At 39.1% G+C, this 14,504-nt stretch overlaps 2 long non-coding RNA genes across 2 annotated transcripts; one reads left to right on the top strand and one right to left on the bottom strand.

The window, feature by feature from the left end:
• The first annotated feature begins 1,479 nt into the window (after positions 1 to 1,479).
• Positions 1,480 to 6,296, top strand: LOC130161400 (uncharacterized). Its single transcript, XR_008826140.1, has 3 exons — positions 1,480 to 1,834; positions 3,709 to 3,792; positions 4,074 to 6,296. It is a non-coding gene; the product is annotated as an uncharacterized LOC130161400 (long non-coding RNA).
• Positions 6,297 to 7,330: 1,034 nt separating this feature from the next.
• LOC130161458 (uncharacterized) lies at positions 7,331 to 9,320 on the bottom strand. Its single transcript, XR_008826154.1, has 3 exons — positions 9,199 to 9,320; positions 8,487 to 8,556; positions 7,331 to 8,400 (listed from the first exon to the last, which is right to left on the bottom strand). It is a non-coding gene; the product is annotated as an uncharacterized LOC130161458 (long non-coding RNA).
• Between the last annotated feature and the right edge of the window lie 5,184 nt (positions 9,321 to 14,504).

Here is a 14,504-nt window from a genome sequence, read left to right as displayed (position 1 = left end):
TCTTATTCAATAATTATTAATGAGGCTGCTATTGTGATATTTCCCTCACAAATCATTCATACCCATTAGATGTGTCGAGTATAATTAATGGTTTTTAATAAAGAAAAAGAAATTCCTCATAAGGCAGCAGGGGCAGGAAAAGGTGCAGTGTAACACTGTATTAAAACATATTGCAATGCTGAGAAAGGGGAAAATAGTCATTCATCATGCTATGGTAATGTCCATGCTTCAGTATCCACCAGTTCACAGCTGTTGCCTGTGTGTGTGTGTGTGTGTGTGTGTGTGTGTGTGCGTACGTGTGTGTGTGTGGCTGTGTCTGTGTGCGTGCATGGGCATAGACATATTCATGTGATTTGTGCTATCTGAGTCACTGGTGTGTGGTTATCTATGATGTAGCTCCTCATTACCACATAATTGGCCTGGTGATAAAATGATCATGGTTAGGCTAAATCACTGTCCATGCACACTCTGCTCTGTGAAGCTACTACAGTTGCTGAATGCAGGCACTAATACACAAACTGAAGTCCTGGATGTGGTGCGCATTTGAGGAACGTGTGAAGAGAGACCGCTTTCTGGATGGGGAGCTGTCCCTCTGATTTTCATACCTTTGGCTGGTCCAGCTTCTGGTACTTGTTAAAATGTGTTAATTAAAAGATCCTGTCTTAAAATCCTTATTTTTTATGTTTATTTTGAATGTTCTGGTACCATCTGGCAGGTAAGGAAAATCACAATACATGTAGATGGTGAGTCTTCAGTCTAAATAAATATATCTTCATCTAAACTGCAATGTGACAAAGAAAGTGTATTTTTAGTCTTCCAGTCCTCATTTCAGTCAGGTTTTCCGACCCCAACACTTGACACTTGGCTTGATGAGCTGAAAAACAAAATTCAATGTGGCATTTCTGAGGCACACAACAAACAATTAGGCAGAAGCTGAGGGCAACTGCAATAGAAAAAAGTAACTGTGATGTTCATTGTTTGTCAGTTTCTATGGGACGCTGCACATTATTGTTTTGTTTCTGACACATTATGGTCATTGTTGATTTCTCTGAACATAGTTCAAACTTACAGCTCATCATAGGCCACATCCAAACAGTATCCTCACAAAAGTGATTTAAGGCGACCATACTATGTAGAATTTGTAACCCCCGGGCTAATTTGTTCATAAACCTTAGGATATTTCCCTTTATTTTCTATTTGTATAGTTAAGTAATATTCTGTAATATTTTATAGTGTGTTTAAATGTGTGTAATCATTTACATGGGGAGTAGTATAAATTTCCACCACATTGAATGTAACATTAAAGGTTTGTTTGTAAACTACTAACTTGTTTATTTTATTCTCACATACTATGATGTTATGCTGTCTCCTTCCTTCCTATTGGTCACTTATAAAGCATCGTCAAGTTTTTCGGTTACTGATTTGCTAGGGGGCGGGAGAACAGCAAGCGGTGGGACGCAAGTGTGTGAGAGCAATTAATCAGGCGTAGCTACGTCCTCGCCGTTCGGCAAGAAATCGGAGAAGAAAGGCCAACGGTTATGTGTGTAAAGAGGTGTTATTGTTGTCAATGTGCTTCACAGAGTGAAGTATGGACATTACTAATCTCACTGAGCTAAAGTCGATGACATTGTGATTAACTACCGCGTTTTCAGCGTGTGAGTTACCAGCATGATAAGCTAGCGCTTGCTAGCACCTGGATATATCATCAGCCTGACGACGAGCGAGAAGATACAAGATAGTGGGTGACCAGGTAAAACCCAGCTGCACCTCTGGCTACAAGGGAGGAGAGAGCCTTCCTCATCCTTTCTTACCGACAGAGTTAGACTGGACTTAGGTGAGTAACCACGTTGTAAAACGCGGCCACAGTCAGCGGCCGTCATCTTTAATGTTGTCCAACGCCACGAACGGGCCACAAATATTGAATGTGGTGTTTTATGGTTTGAATGTTTTGAGGTTCATTATGTAGTTAAAACTTAGAATTACTAAAAGAATATAATAGAAGTTGAAAGAGTTAGAGTAATTAAAGGATTAACAGAGTAATTAATGGAAAGAGGGTTTTTATGTGCTTTAACTCATGGTTTTGTGTTGAGTAACAGTGTTAACTTGAATTTGAGTCTATACCTCTCAACAGAGGGGAGAGGATGAACAATTTAACTGTTTATTTGTTTGGTTTGAGTGAGATTTTCCTGTACAAGGTGCTCAGGCCGCAACTATATTTTAGTGGTGCAGTAATTGAATATATATTTTATATTTTCTTATTTAGACCTAATTTTAGTTTAATAAATACTTTTATTTTTATGACTTTGAGATGGTTTAATGTGAATTATTATAGATAAGGTGAAAGCTAAAGAGGGTTAAAGGGGCATTAAAAGTGAGACCACACATAATGTTATAGTCTTTATTCATTCACACAGTAGACATATTGCACAGGTAGTATCGTCATTAAGAGTAAGTTAACAAACCAAAGTGCTGTTTGTAAGATCAGTGAGTACAACAGTGTTACACTTATACTCAACAGAAGTGACAGCTATGTGATGAAGATAAACGCTAGTGCTATTTACTCAATAATGACAGTTGCACAGTAATATCTTGCTAATGTTTTTAACCATTAGCCACTTCAAGCTGCTGGTCACACCAGATCAAGTAAGGCTGTAGTAGCAAAACCACTGAGTGCACTGGACTGAGCATGGGTGTATTTTATTGATTATGAATTAAACTTTTCATTTGTAAGATTATTTCTTTTTTCAAAAGTTAATAAAAGTCTTGCTTTAACCCCCACGGCCAAGGAGGGAGGTGGAAGTTGGAGAATACAATAGTAGACAATTGAGATTTTTTCCACATTAAACCAGAAGAAGAAAGATTACAAACGGTGTTTATGTTTTTCAAACAGATTAATGTTCATGAAACCTCTCTTGAGTTTGTTTTCTGGTGCTGATGAGCGCATCTTCAAATGTGGAACACTGTTTAAAATGGTCTCGTATTTCTTGGCTGTAATATGACCTTGTGGACATGTCATCAAACCTAATGACTACCACAGGGTGAATACCATTATGGATCCCTCTCCATACAGCCCTGACTGCCCATAAACTGGTTAAATGTAAACTAGTCAAGATGTAGAAAATACATGGCATATAATATAAATGACAGCATACATGATTCTGCTCCAGGTTTTGATATTTAAAACAATTTATGCATCTTTGCACAGAAACTGCGTTCAGGCAGACTACATGGTAGTCATACTTGTACCATAAATTCCAACTTTGTGGAGCTCATTACCTACAATTTAGATTGTGATTGGGTGACAGAGGTGCTAATTAAATTCAGTGACATTTTTATCTGAGCTTTTATATCTGTAGCTTTTATTCACTATCCTGTTAAATGTTTATCTCTGTCACTGATCTTCAGTTTTTGCTACAGTTTGTCTGTGTTTGGTATACTGTCATAATTTTTATGACTGGAAAAAAAGCAAACTCTATTATGATTTTATATATACACGTTTTATTTATTTTTTTGAATGTGTTTTTTGACTTGTTTTTGTGAAAGTGAAATTGCTGTAATCATGTTATATTACCATTTGAATGCCCCTGCAGGAATTGAGGCATTATAGATTTAGAATGCAGTGGGAAAATAACACTTTTTGCACCAAAATGAACTCAATATGTGTTTGTAGAATTTATTGTTCTTTTTCATTTATGTGCTAAAATTCAGAATTGAGGCCTGTTTCAGCACGTAAGCAGTTAATAATGGGGAAGAAAGAACTTGCTAAAGACAGGAGCAGCTGATACTATATGTGTAAGTGCAACAATTTAGACTAAAATAAAGACTTCAATAAAGCTACCAAAGTTTATTGCCTTTACGTTGAAGTCCCTTTGAGGGTAAATTATATTAAGTGCCCCAGCATTCCTTTGACCTGACGTATGCAGACACAATAATAATGTAATAAAATATACAATGGCCGTCTGCATATGGTGCTGTGGCCTTCATGAGATCTTTTAATATATTGAAATAGATTGTAATTCAGACACAATGGGCGTGTGTTACCGGTCATCTTATCCTTCCCTGTCCCTCAATAGGCCTCCCACTGGTGCTGAACCCCTTGTGAAAGAGCAGACTCCATCTGCAGCAGGTGCAGGTCTAATGATGCTTTGATGCCATATGTCAAATCTCATCACTTGCTGAGTCGACTGACATTTCCGTTGATGGCTCCTAGCAACAGCATTACAAGTGGTCGACACTCACCTCTCCTGTGAAGGAGGAACTGTGCTAACAAAAAGAAATTAAAAAATAGATAAAATAACCGGTTATTCAGAACCACTCTCCAGTTTTTACCAATGTGACAACACTGGTCACTTTTTACTTTCATAGGAGATGTGTTTTAAGATATAAAGTATTCTGAAAGCAAAACAAGGTCACGTGAGAAATATGGCGGTATTCAAATCTCTAGTCTGTTGGCATGTTGTACCAACTTTGTCCACCTGATTACACTTATGTATATGTGTGTGCCTGTGTGCAATTTGTGTACACCCGTGTCTGACGTTTCATGTCGTCAGTAGACAGCTTTTGATTATTGCATCAACAGCAGTCGTGTCTTAAATGCTAAATTGTGCTTTCAAATCATAGCTGCACAGCTACACTTGGCTGGCTGAGTAACTAGTAATCATTCCACTTCTGTTTGATGTGTGGGGTGCTGTCTAGTCACAGGCAGCCCATCAGAGTCAAGTGGTATGGAGTGATTGCATGCATTGTGTCAGTGATGGAGATAGAAGACACTGTTTGTCCTTGTGCAGTGTGTATAAAAAAAACAACAAAAACAATACAAAACCACAGCAGGGCCATGTGTAAGTGTGTGAGTATTTAAAGCTGTGTGGTGATATGGTTGCCAGAAAATATGTGACTCTCTTAGCAAGCTAGTCAAAGCTGTAGGGAAGTCTGTGTCCCTTTGACCTTATTGCATAACACTGGCCACTTCAAGAGTCTATGGGCTAACCATCTTAATATTGTATTATACCTTATGTTTAACTAAATTTGTTTAGATAATATTTCAACTTCAAATCAAGGACAAAAAGTGTTTCCATAGTCGAAAGTTTAAAGTCACTTACATAAAAGCAACATCACTGATGGGTATGGATAGGTGTGATGTCACAGTGTACTGACACACCCTGAAGTCCACATTTACCTCATTGCAACGTGTTAAATGGCTCTTTAAATTTTATAGTTGTCAAATTCAAACCAGAACTTACAGTAATTTAAAGAAAGTAATAAAAAGAAAAAAAAAGAAAATTGCTTACTTCTTACCATAATTCCCAGCATGCATTGCATTCAATTTCCTTAACTTGAGAATGATAGAGGCTTATGTGTATTTTTATACATGTTTCTCAGATCAGTCCCATTATTCTCTCTGATAAAAATTGAAACAAAGTCAGCCATGATAACAAAAGGTATTCACTTTAACATCTCACCTATACTCAGTAAAATTAGTTGATTCGTATAGAACAGTACTGCACTTACTATATTTAGTAGCAGTACAACCTGTGCTGTAATGATTCGGCAGTTTGGGCTCAGACTTGAATTTGCTTTAACTTTGCTTCAACTTGATAATTGTAAAATCAAGCCAAACAATCAACTCTACTTTAAATCAGCTGTTAATTAATTTCTTATGTTTTTTCTCAAGTTCAGTTAAGTTGACTCAGTGAGTTTTACATTAGAACAACTAATGAACAAATTGAACACTATTACCTGAGTTAAAGGTGCCCTGTGGAGTTTTCTTACGAATAGGACCTGCTCATCAAAACATTATCACTACATGGTACCTTTTAACTCTAAATTTGAAGGAAAACAGGTGAAAACTTCTTGTTCTTCTGTGGCTCTGGGGGAAGTTATCTAAAGGCTTGGAAAATAACCCTGATGATGTCCTAGGGGTTATTATTATGTCACATTTGGTCTGAAGACAACAAATTTGCAACAAAATCCTTAAATTACAAATTGGGGTGTGGAGTTTAAAGGGGACATATTATGCAAAATGCACTTTTCCATGGTTTTCTATCAGTAATATGTGTCCCCGGCCTGTCGACAAACCCCCCCAAACATGAGAAAAGTCCATCCTCTCCGTCTTTTGCTTGCTCCACCTTTCAGAGAATGTGTGCTCACACAGGCCAATTGGAGATTTTCCCTTGATGTCGTCATGAAGGGAAATAACAGTGGGTGACACTCCCCGAGCTAGGTGTGTGTTCCGCCCTCTGAGTCCGCCTTGCAGCCGCTATCGTTTCTGAAGATAAAGCATGGATGAGCACCGACTGTCCGAGACCCAACTTCAAACTTGGGAGCTGTAAGTTGCACCATTTTATGTTGCTTTACTGTACGTACACGAGAGCCTGTTGCATGTGTTGTTAGCATGGCAGCTAATGTGGGTAACGTTTTGCCTCGTCCACACAGCCGGGTATTGCCGGGTACAGATTGTATGCAATTCCTCTGCTTGGTATCGCTGTGTGAGGTTGATTAGAGCCACCCTGCTAACTTTATCACACTTGAAAGGCGTTTTAGTAGTCCGGTAAAATTCAGACTAAACATAGGCTTTGCACAGATTGGCATAGGTGTCTGGGCTTGTTTGTTAGTGCTGTGAAAGTTAGTATTGAGAGTCATGCCTTAGATGTCCATTTTAACGTTTATATCATGTTTACAGATACAGTGCCTGTGGGGAATATCTAGATAAGCGCAGAGTTACAGGGAATATGCGAAAGGGGATAGTCTGTAATACACATTTTTTGTATTTTGCACATATAGTGAGCTATTTGCAGCATTTACAAGCTATTGACAACCCAATTTACACATAATTGAGTGAATTTGTTGTTAAAATTTTTGCACTGCTTGCAGCTGTTGCCATAACTACACATTTGGGATGTTGGTGTAACCTCTGTTTCCTCTGTTCAGGCCAGCACATCAAGTGCATCTATACAGCTTCCTGCAACAAGGGATGTTGCATGCCAGACTGACCCACTGTAGGCACACAGTTATCCTCGATGACTCTTCAGCCTCACATCAGAAGTACAGGTCTGTAGCCATCTGAAGTGCATCTACTCTTGATAAACCTAACAGTCATTTATCAGTCTTGGAATGCTGTGCAGGTAAATGAAGCTGTGGTTACTTAGAACTTGTGAGAGTGGTTAGGCTAAGGTTTCTGTCAATATTAACATCTTTGATTTTCTCTTTACTGTACCTCCAGACTCTACCTGGCTGCCATGTACTACAATGAAAATGCTGACCGACCACAAGCCCAAACAAAAGAAGGTGAACCACTGTTCAAGGTCCACTTTCCAAAGGCCATGAAGAGAGAAAGTGTTATATTGTTTTATTTTTCAACCAAAAAATGTTTTGTACACATTGTATTAAGTATTGTGTGTATATATAATGTTATGACAGTTCCACCAACAACAAAATACAGAAAAGAAAATTTCAGGAGGTAGTTAGAAACAGACTTTGAATTGAATTGTTTTGTAAAAAAAACAACAAAAAAACAACAAAAAAGTGAAAAATGTGAACAAAATCTTTTGTGTTTTATCAAACAGGGAATGTGGTGGACCTCATATTTGAAAAAGTCTTTGTTGACCTGGGACCATACACGGAAGCTGCTTTGGCCATCCCCATCCCAGAGGACCTCACTGCACAGTTCGAGCGGCCTGAGAAGGAGTAGGTCAACTCCTATGTGTCCCGGTTCTATCATGGGGAAGTCTAAAGCTCACATACCGGCCTGTGGTGTCAGGAAACTCCCTATGGGTGCGTAGGACCACGCAGGCTGGAATGACGACCCAGCTTCTGCGACCAAGGAAATCCCAGCACCAGCTCACAAAGCTCCTATAGGCTAGATACCTGTACTGACTAAAACAACTGGACAGGGCATTTATTTACATATATCTATGTTGTGTCTCACAATTTTATTTTTATGGATCCAGTGAATCCTACAGTTTTTTTTTTATTATCACTGATTATAAGTCCCTCATTTGATGCAAATAAATGCTTGATAGTTACTAAAGAAATGACTCCTCTGAATTCATATATTATATGCAGACTATCTGCTGATAGAAGAACTTTGCAAATCAAAGAGCAGCTAAACTAATTTATTTGAGGGTGTGTTACTCCATTTGTGGTGTGTTATTACCATTGTAAAATTATGTGCACTGAAGTAAAACAAGACTGCCTAACATCTTTTATTTAGATTGAAACTATGTTTTTACAAAGGAGCAAAACGTACTGGTGTATTCCTCTCAACCGTAAAGGACCGTAGTCGGCGTGGTACATGTTGCAGGCATTCTGGAGGGAGTACACATTGAGGCAGAGCGGCTCCAACCCAGGACGGTCTACCATACATGGTAAATCTTCCTCGATCTCCCCTAGCCGTCTGGTAACCTACAGTGAATTACAAATGGTAAATGCTATGGTTTATTATAAATGTAATCAAAACAAATGACTGATTAGTTTGTCTAGAATGCTACCTGTGGTATCTCCTAGCAGCAGATATTCTCAGCTTCTGTGGGCATGGTTGCACAGTTTTCACAGGAGCACCTATCCAAAATATAAAGAAAAATGGAAACATTCACCAGAATATAAAGCTTATGAAATTCAAAAACTGACAGACAGTGGAGCTAAGGTGGGTAAGAAGTAAGTTTGGCTACATATCAAGCACATATAACATAGGTAATTTATAACATGTCACTTATTGCATATAATGTGGAGCTTGACAACAGTGTAGTTTAGAAAACACTGCACAGCCTCGTGTTTGACTAAAGATTAATGTTGCTGACAGACATATGCTGATTTACAGCTTTCATTGTAATGCACAAAATTACCACATAAAGGAAGATGTCATGATGAGCATCTGCTCAAAACATGGAGAAAAATTAATAAAAATCAAAATGATTTACTTTGTCAGCATCTATTAAAATATCTGACTAGTCTTGACATTGAACACCTGTAGCAGTCCTCAGTCAACAAACATTTTCATAGACTGTAAAAGTATATCTAAGGAGGCGTGACAAATAAATACATTACACAATTCACAATAGTGCTTATTTACCAAAAGAGCTCCCAGTAATGAAGAGACAGTAACAGTTAGCATTAGCTACCTAGCTACATGTTAGTAACTGTGCCAGCACACATTAACAAACTGAAAATGTAATGTCAAAATACACAAAATTGGTTACCAACCATTCAGAAACGTCCTGCTGCAGTTGTAGAGTTTGAACTTCTTCAGCAGCCTCTCCCTCTGGGTCAGATTCTGGATAAAAGTCGTGTGGTTGAACCAAATCGCTACCGACGCCAGGTCGCCGGTCACGGTAAACATTAGAGCACGGTGCCAGAAGCCTAAGCCGCATCCCCTTCTGGAGAGGGGCGTGTTCAGGCACAGCTCATTTGCATTTAAAGCTACAGACACAGAAACAGCCTGTTCTGAACAGGGCTGAAAAAGAGGGGTTTACAGGCATGCTGAAATATAGGATCGGAGTGGATTTTTTAGCAAGAAGCTTCAAAGACATGTTTTGGGGACCTCTGAGACTTATTTAAACTTGTTGAAAAGGAGCATAATATGTCCCCTTTAAAAGATGTGGACATATTGCGAGACAGGAAGAGTCTAAGTTATTAGTGTTATGGGGAATGTAGGAACTGGCAATTTTAGAGGTTGACCCATGCTATGGACTAACTATCAAGACATTTCAGGTATTCAGATATTTCTCTCTTACAGGTCCCCCACATCTGTGTAGGTGCAGTACTATTCATTGAAGCGCTAAGGCAGCCACGTCTCTCATATTTTTATATTGAAACATTTTTTTGTTACAGTATAGAGTATGTTCCGTCTTGTTTATTTGTCTGCCTCTACCTCGTAATTAGGGCTGCCAAGGTGAGGTGTCTTTTATCAAAGGCGAGAGGACTTTCTGATTTCAAATGAGAAAGAGAGTTAGAGTATTTTCCTAACTGTTGCTGTATAATTGACTGCTAAACTGTTTCCCCTCTAACAAATACAGCGATCTACATGGCCTATAGCTGAGACGTATGCTAATAGAGCTCCTCTCCGAGCTTCGGCATCGATGTTGTTAAAGGTGTATTCTCTCCCCTGATGGCCTCTAATCAGCTCCACTCAGCCAAGCTTACTCCACCTGGAGGACCGGCTACTGATTTTCTGTCAAAAGGAAAAGCACACCATAATTATGCTGCCATTTGAAATTCCATCACTCTCCTTTTGCAGCAGAAATAAGATGCATCTCATTGAAATGTATGTGGAATGCTGGAAGGATATATTCACGGGTAAACCTTGTCTTTTTAATTAAACACTCAGTGGCCTTGGTGGATTGCTTGTGACACAGGGAATGATCGGGGCACTTAGAGGGCTGCAGTTCAGGTAAATATGCCTTTAATGTCCCAGAGGACAGCAGGAGGGGCATGACTTGGCATGTTTATACAACTTTGGAATTTGGGGAGCATATTTAAAACATACACAGTACAATAAAAATGGTAACCTTTTCACCCTGAAGTTAAACAACAAAACTAAATGAAAAATAAGCAGCGTTAAAAAACCCATGCTGATATTTTTCTGAGTATTCATAGCTTCACCGGGAATATCTTGACTAAAAAATGGACTGCATGAGACTGCTCACACATATCCATCACATATTAAACCTGTGGGTAGATGATGAGACCCATTCTTTATGATATATGCAGATTATGAAGAATGATACAGGATCACGTTCTCCTAGGTCCCATTACTGGCATCCCACTAGCATTTACAAATCCCAAACACAGCCTGCTTCCAACAAACTCTGTTCCCAGGCAAGACTCTGCTGTTTCTTTGTCCGTCTCAAAGCTATACTCTAACTTGTGCAAGAACAACACATGCACATTAACCTGCATTATATCATTAATCTTTGATTTTCTTTTTTTGCTCTTTTAATGATTAAAAGGAAAAAAAAAAATCAGTCACAGTCTCACATGCAGAGAGAAAAGATGACAACCAGATCAGTAATTCTAGAAAGACAAAGTCAGATGACCTTGACATTTCACTTCACCAGAATGCCAGTAGATTATTCAGTCGACTGAAGAATGAGAGAGACAGACAGGAGAGAGGGAAAAACAAAAATAGAATTATTCTGAGGGGAAACAGACATTTGAATTCCCAGTGATATGCCAAGAATATTTTTAGCTGAATTTACTGACAATTTTTTTTTGTTGCCATAGCGGGAAAAGCTACGATATTTAAAGTTATTCACTTCACAATTACTTTTTATGATGGTTTATCTTAATGAGTGATGGACTACAATTCTGGGTCTTGTTTTAGAAAGGTAGTATTTTCACATATGTGTGAATACAGTACGTGTATGTGTGTATTTGCTGGAGGAGGGAAATATGCCATGGGCTCTCTGAGTCAGCCCTTACCCCCTAACTCTCCTCTCGCTTCACTTCCTCTCACCTCTCACCTGCCCTGTGGCCTGCCGCCTGGCGCCTGCAGACAAGCACTGGCTAATCTCACCCTCCTTCCTCCTCTCCCTCACTTTTTTTTTTTCCTGTTTCTCCTTCACTTTCTCCTCACTAGCCTTTCACAAACAGGACAACAGGGTCTGACTACTAACCTCCCTCTCTGACCACATCATTCACCCCCGCAAAGCCTCAGAAAACCTGTTTATTCCGCTTGTATAGTTCCAGTTGATGGTATTCAGTAACCTTGAACAACTGCCAGGGTAGCAACGACTTAAAATGCAGATTCCTGCTCATTTTCATTATTGATGAAGCAGGAAATGAGATGAATACATATTTTTGTAAGCTTGCTCACTCGTCATTTCACACTACGCAGACGGGGTTAAAACAACATTACACTCTGTATGTAGAGCTACAGTGTTGGGGATGTCATGTTAAGCTGATCCCCGCTCATTGTGGTCCATGTCCCTGTCTTGTTTAATAAATGCAGCGCGCCGTCCTGCTTCCCTCCTGTCCGCATTGTTTTGCCAGCAGTGCCGTGTTGCTCGGGCTCGTCTCTCTGAAATGTGCATCTGCATCACCTGTCACTCACAGGGAGGCATGCCATGTGCTGTTTGATTGACGTCTGGATCTGCTTGAGGAGAAGGGACTGTCTCTCACACGGTTCAGTGCGCCAAAATATGTGTGAACAGAAATGAGGACATTTAGGGAAAATAAGAAACTGTGAAGAAGAGGAGGAAAAAATAATGATGAAATTACATGAACGCGTTTTAGACGAATCCTGATCTCCTGTGTGCGTCGTGTGTTTATTTGACAGAGTGTGCGTGGCTGCTTGTGTGTGTCTTTGTGTGTATTCCTGAGTGTATTGCTGTATGCATAGCTGTGTGTGAAGGCGAGACTGTGAGATCTTTCTCTTTTGTGCCTCATCTAATGTTTCCCAGCAAAGCTAAGCGAGTGGCAGAAAATGACAGGTATACAGGTGTGGTTTGACAGGACTCATCTGCTGGCCGTACATGCTGTACGGGACCAGAGGTTATATTTACACCCTGAGGTTAGACTGAGGAGAACCAGGACATGCACACATTTTCTTTCTACAGAAAGCTAGTATGTGTTCGGCTTTGATGTTCTTCAATCCTTCAGTGTCCTCTTTGGTCACATTTAACTTCTTGCAGGGCCACGGCTCTTAAACCAGGGCACGCATCAAAGCACTGTGTGCTCTAGTGATGTCAAGGAAGGTCAGCACAGCAGACTCTTTTTAAAAATCTAATTTTGGGAAAGTGGACAGTGTGGGAGATCCTCTGTCAAATCAAGAATGAACGACAAAATTTAATTTCTTGTGAGCTAATCCATAACGGAGCAGTTCCACCCAGTGTCAGAATAGTTCAGCCTTGTTCTTGTTGTAGAAGCTACACTTTACTCAGAGAATGACTATATTGACATGTTAAGTCTAAAGCTTCACTTTTTCATGTGTAAGATCATTTAACAGTCACATTCTGCAGTGTAAGCCATAGAAAGCTTTGCAGAAAGCCAACCGACAAGTTAACAGCGGATCAGCTGCTTATGTGTTTTATTTATTCAACAATCGGCGCGTTGGCATTCTTCGACACAGTGAGGCTGTGTGTTTTGATAAAAGGACTCGCAAACTGGCTGAATTCACCAAAAATGAAAGGTTCACCTTTGAAAGGAATGATGTGCCGTTTGAAAATGTGTCTCTGACAGTTGCAGAACACCCCCCACAAGATTTTTGAAAGAGCAGAAACTTGACAGTTTTGTGACTGTCGCCATGGAAACGGTGAGAGGGTCTCATTAGGGTAGTACCAGAAAAATCTGTTTTGGAGGAACGAAAAAAAAAAGGAAAAAAAAAACCTGACAAAATAGCTGAGACTGGCATAATTTTAAAAGAAGTTAAATGACAAAAAAACAACAAAGGAATGATACATTTTGCTTGGAAATCTGCAAAAAGTCAAACTTCAAAAACAGAGGACAGCAGAGGACTGCGATTATTAAACATATTTGCAGAGCTGCGGATTCAAAATGGCTCTTGACACAGACTATGAGTTTGCTGTTGCATCAGACAAAGCTAGTTTTCAAGGGCAATCTCTCTTACATATCTGATGGGGTTTGCCAACTATTTCACTGGTATCACCACCATTTGTCTGCATCTCTCCTTCAGCTCTGCAATGTATTTTCTCAAACACAAACTTTACACCTCGTAATATTTTCTCGCCCACATACAGATGTAACTGGCATAGACGTTTTTCCAAGACACTTTTTTTTTTTTTTTTTTTAGATGTCTAATAGATATCTCTGTACTGCACATCCCCTCGAAGAAATTGTTTGGAAATTGATATTGTTCTCAGCTGACACATTAAAAAGTCACACATTTGGCTTAAACATTTAAAAGACATTCAGCGACAGCATAATGTTAGCTACGGTGTCCGCAGAAATATTTAATGCACAACAGGCAGAGTGAATTCACCACTAGTTATTCACTCTGCAATTGAGCCTTGTCATTTATTTCCAGACAATAAAAAGACAAAATCAGGAAGAATGAATGGCTGTACATTCAGCCACTTATGACCTTTGGTAATTCATTTCCGATGATGCTTGTATCTGAAATGCAATCTTATGCAAATCATGTCATGTTTTTTTATATTTATATCATTATCAGAGTACAATAATATGTATTTTAATTCAGGAGTCGGTGTTACTAAATAATGAACTAATATTCAACTTGCATTGCATATTTCTTTTTTATCTCAGTGAAATGCCCCCCAGGACATAGCATAATGTAAAATAATGACAAAGCTGTGCCAGAGGAGGATGTGTGGGGCCACTCAGAACAAGTTAGACTCGTCATTAGTTATGAAACACTGTATTTCACTTATTTCATTTACGGAAGTCAGATGCAACTTTTCACCCAGTCTGAAGTTATTTGACATTATCATTATGTGCTGTTGTGGGAAATACAGTTCGCATTCAAAACAAGAAGATTATATAAGATCTTACAATCTATGTGAATGAAGATTAATAAAAAAAAAATGCAGAAG

The sequence above is a fragment of the Seriola aureovittata genome, chromosome 20 (assembly GCF_021018895.1).
Source record: "Seriola aureovittata isolate HTS-2021-v1 ecotype China chromosome 20, ASM2101889v1, whole genome shotgun sequence".
Classification (NCBI taxonomy): domain Eukaryota; kingdom Metazoa; phylum Chordata; class Actinopteri; order Carangiformes; family Carangidae; genus Seriola; species Seriola aureovittata.
This window is presented reverse-complemented; position numbering and strand designations above follow the sequence as displayed.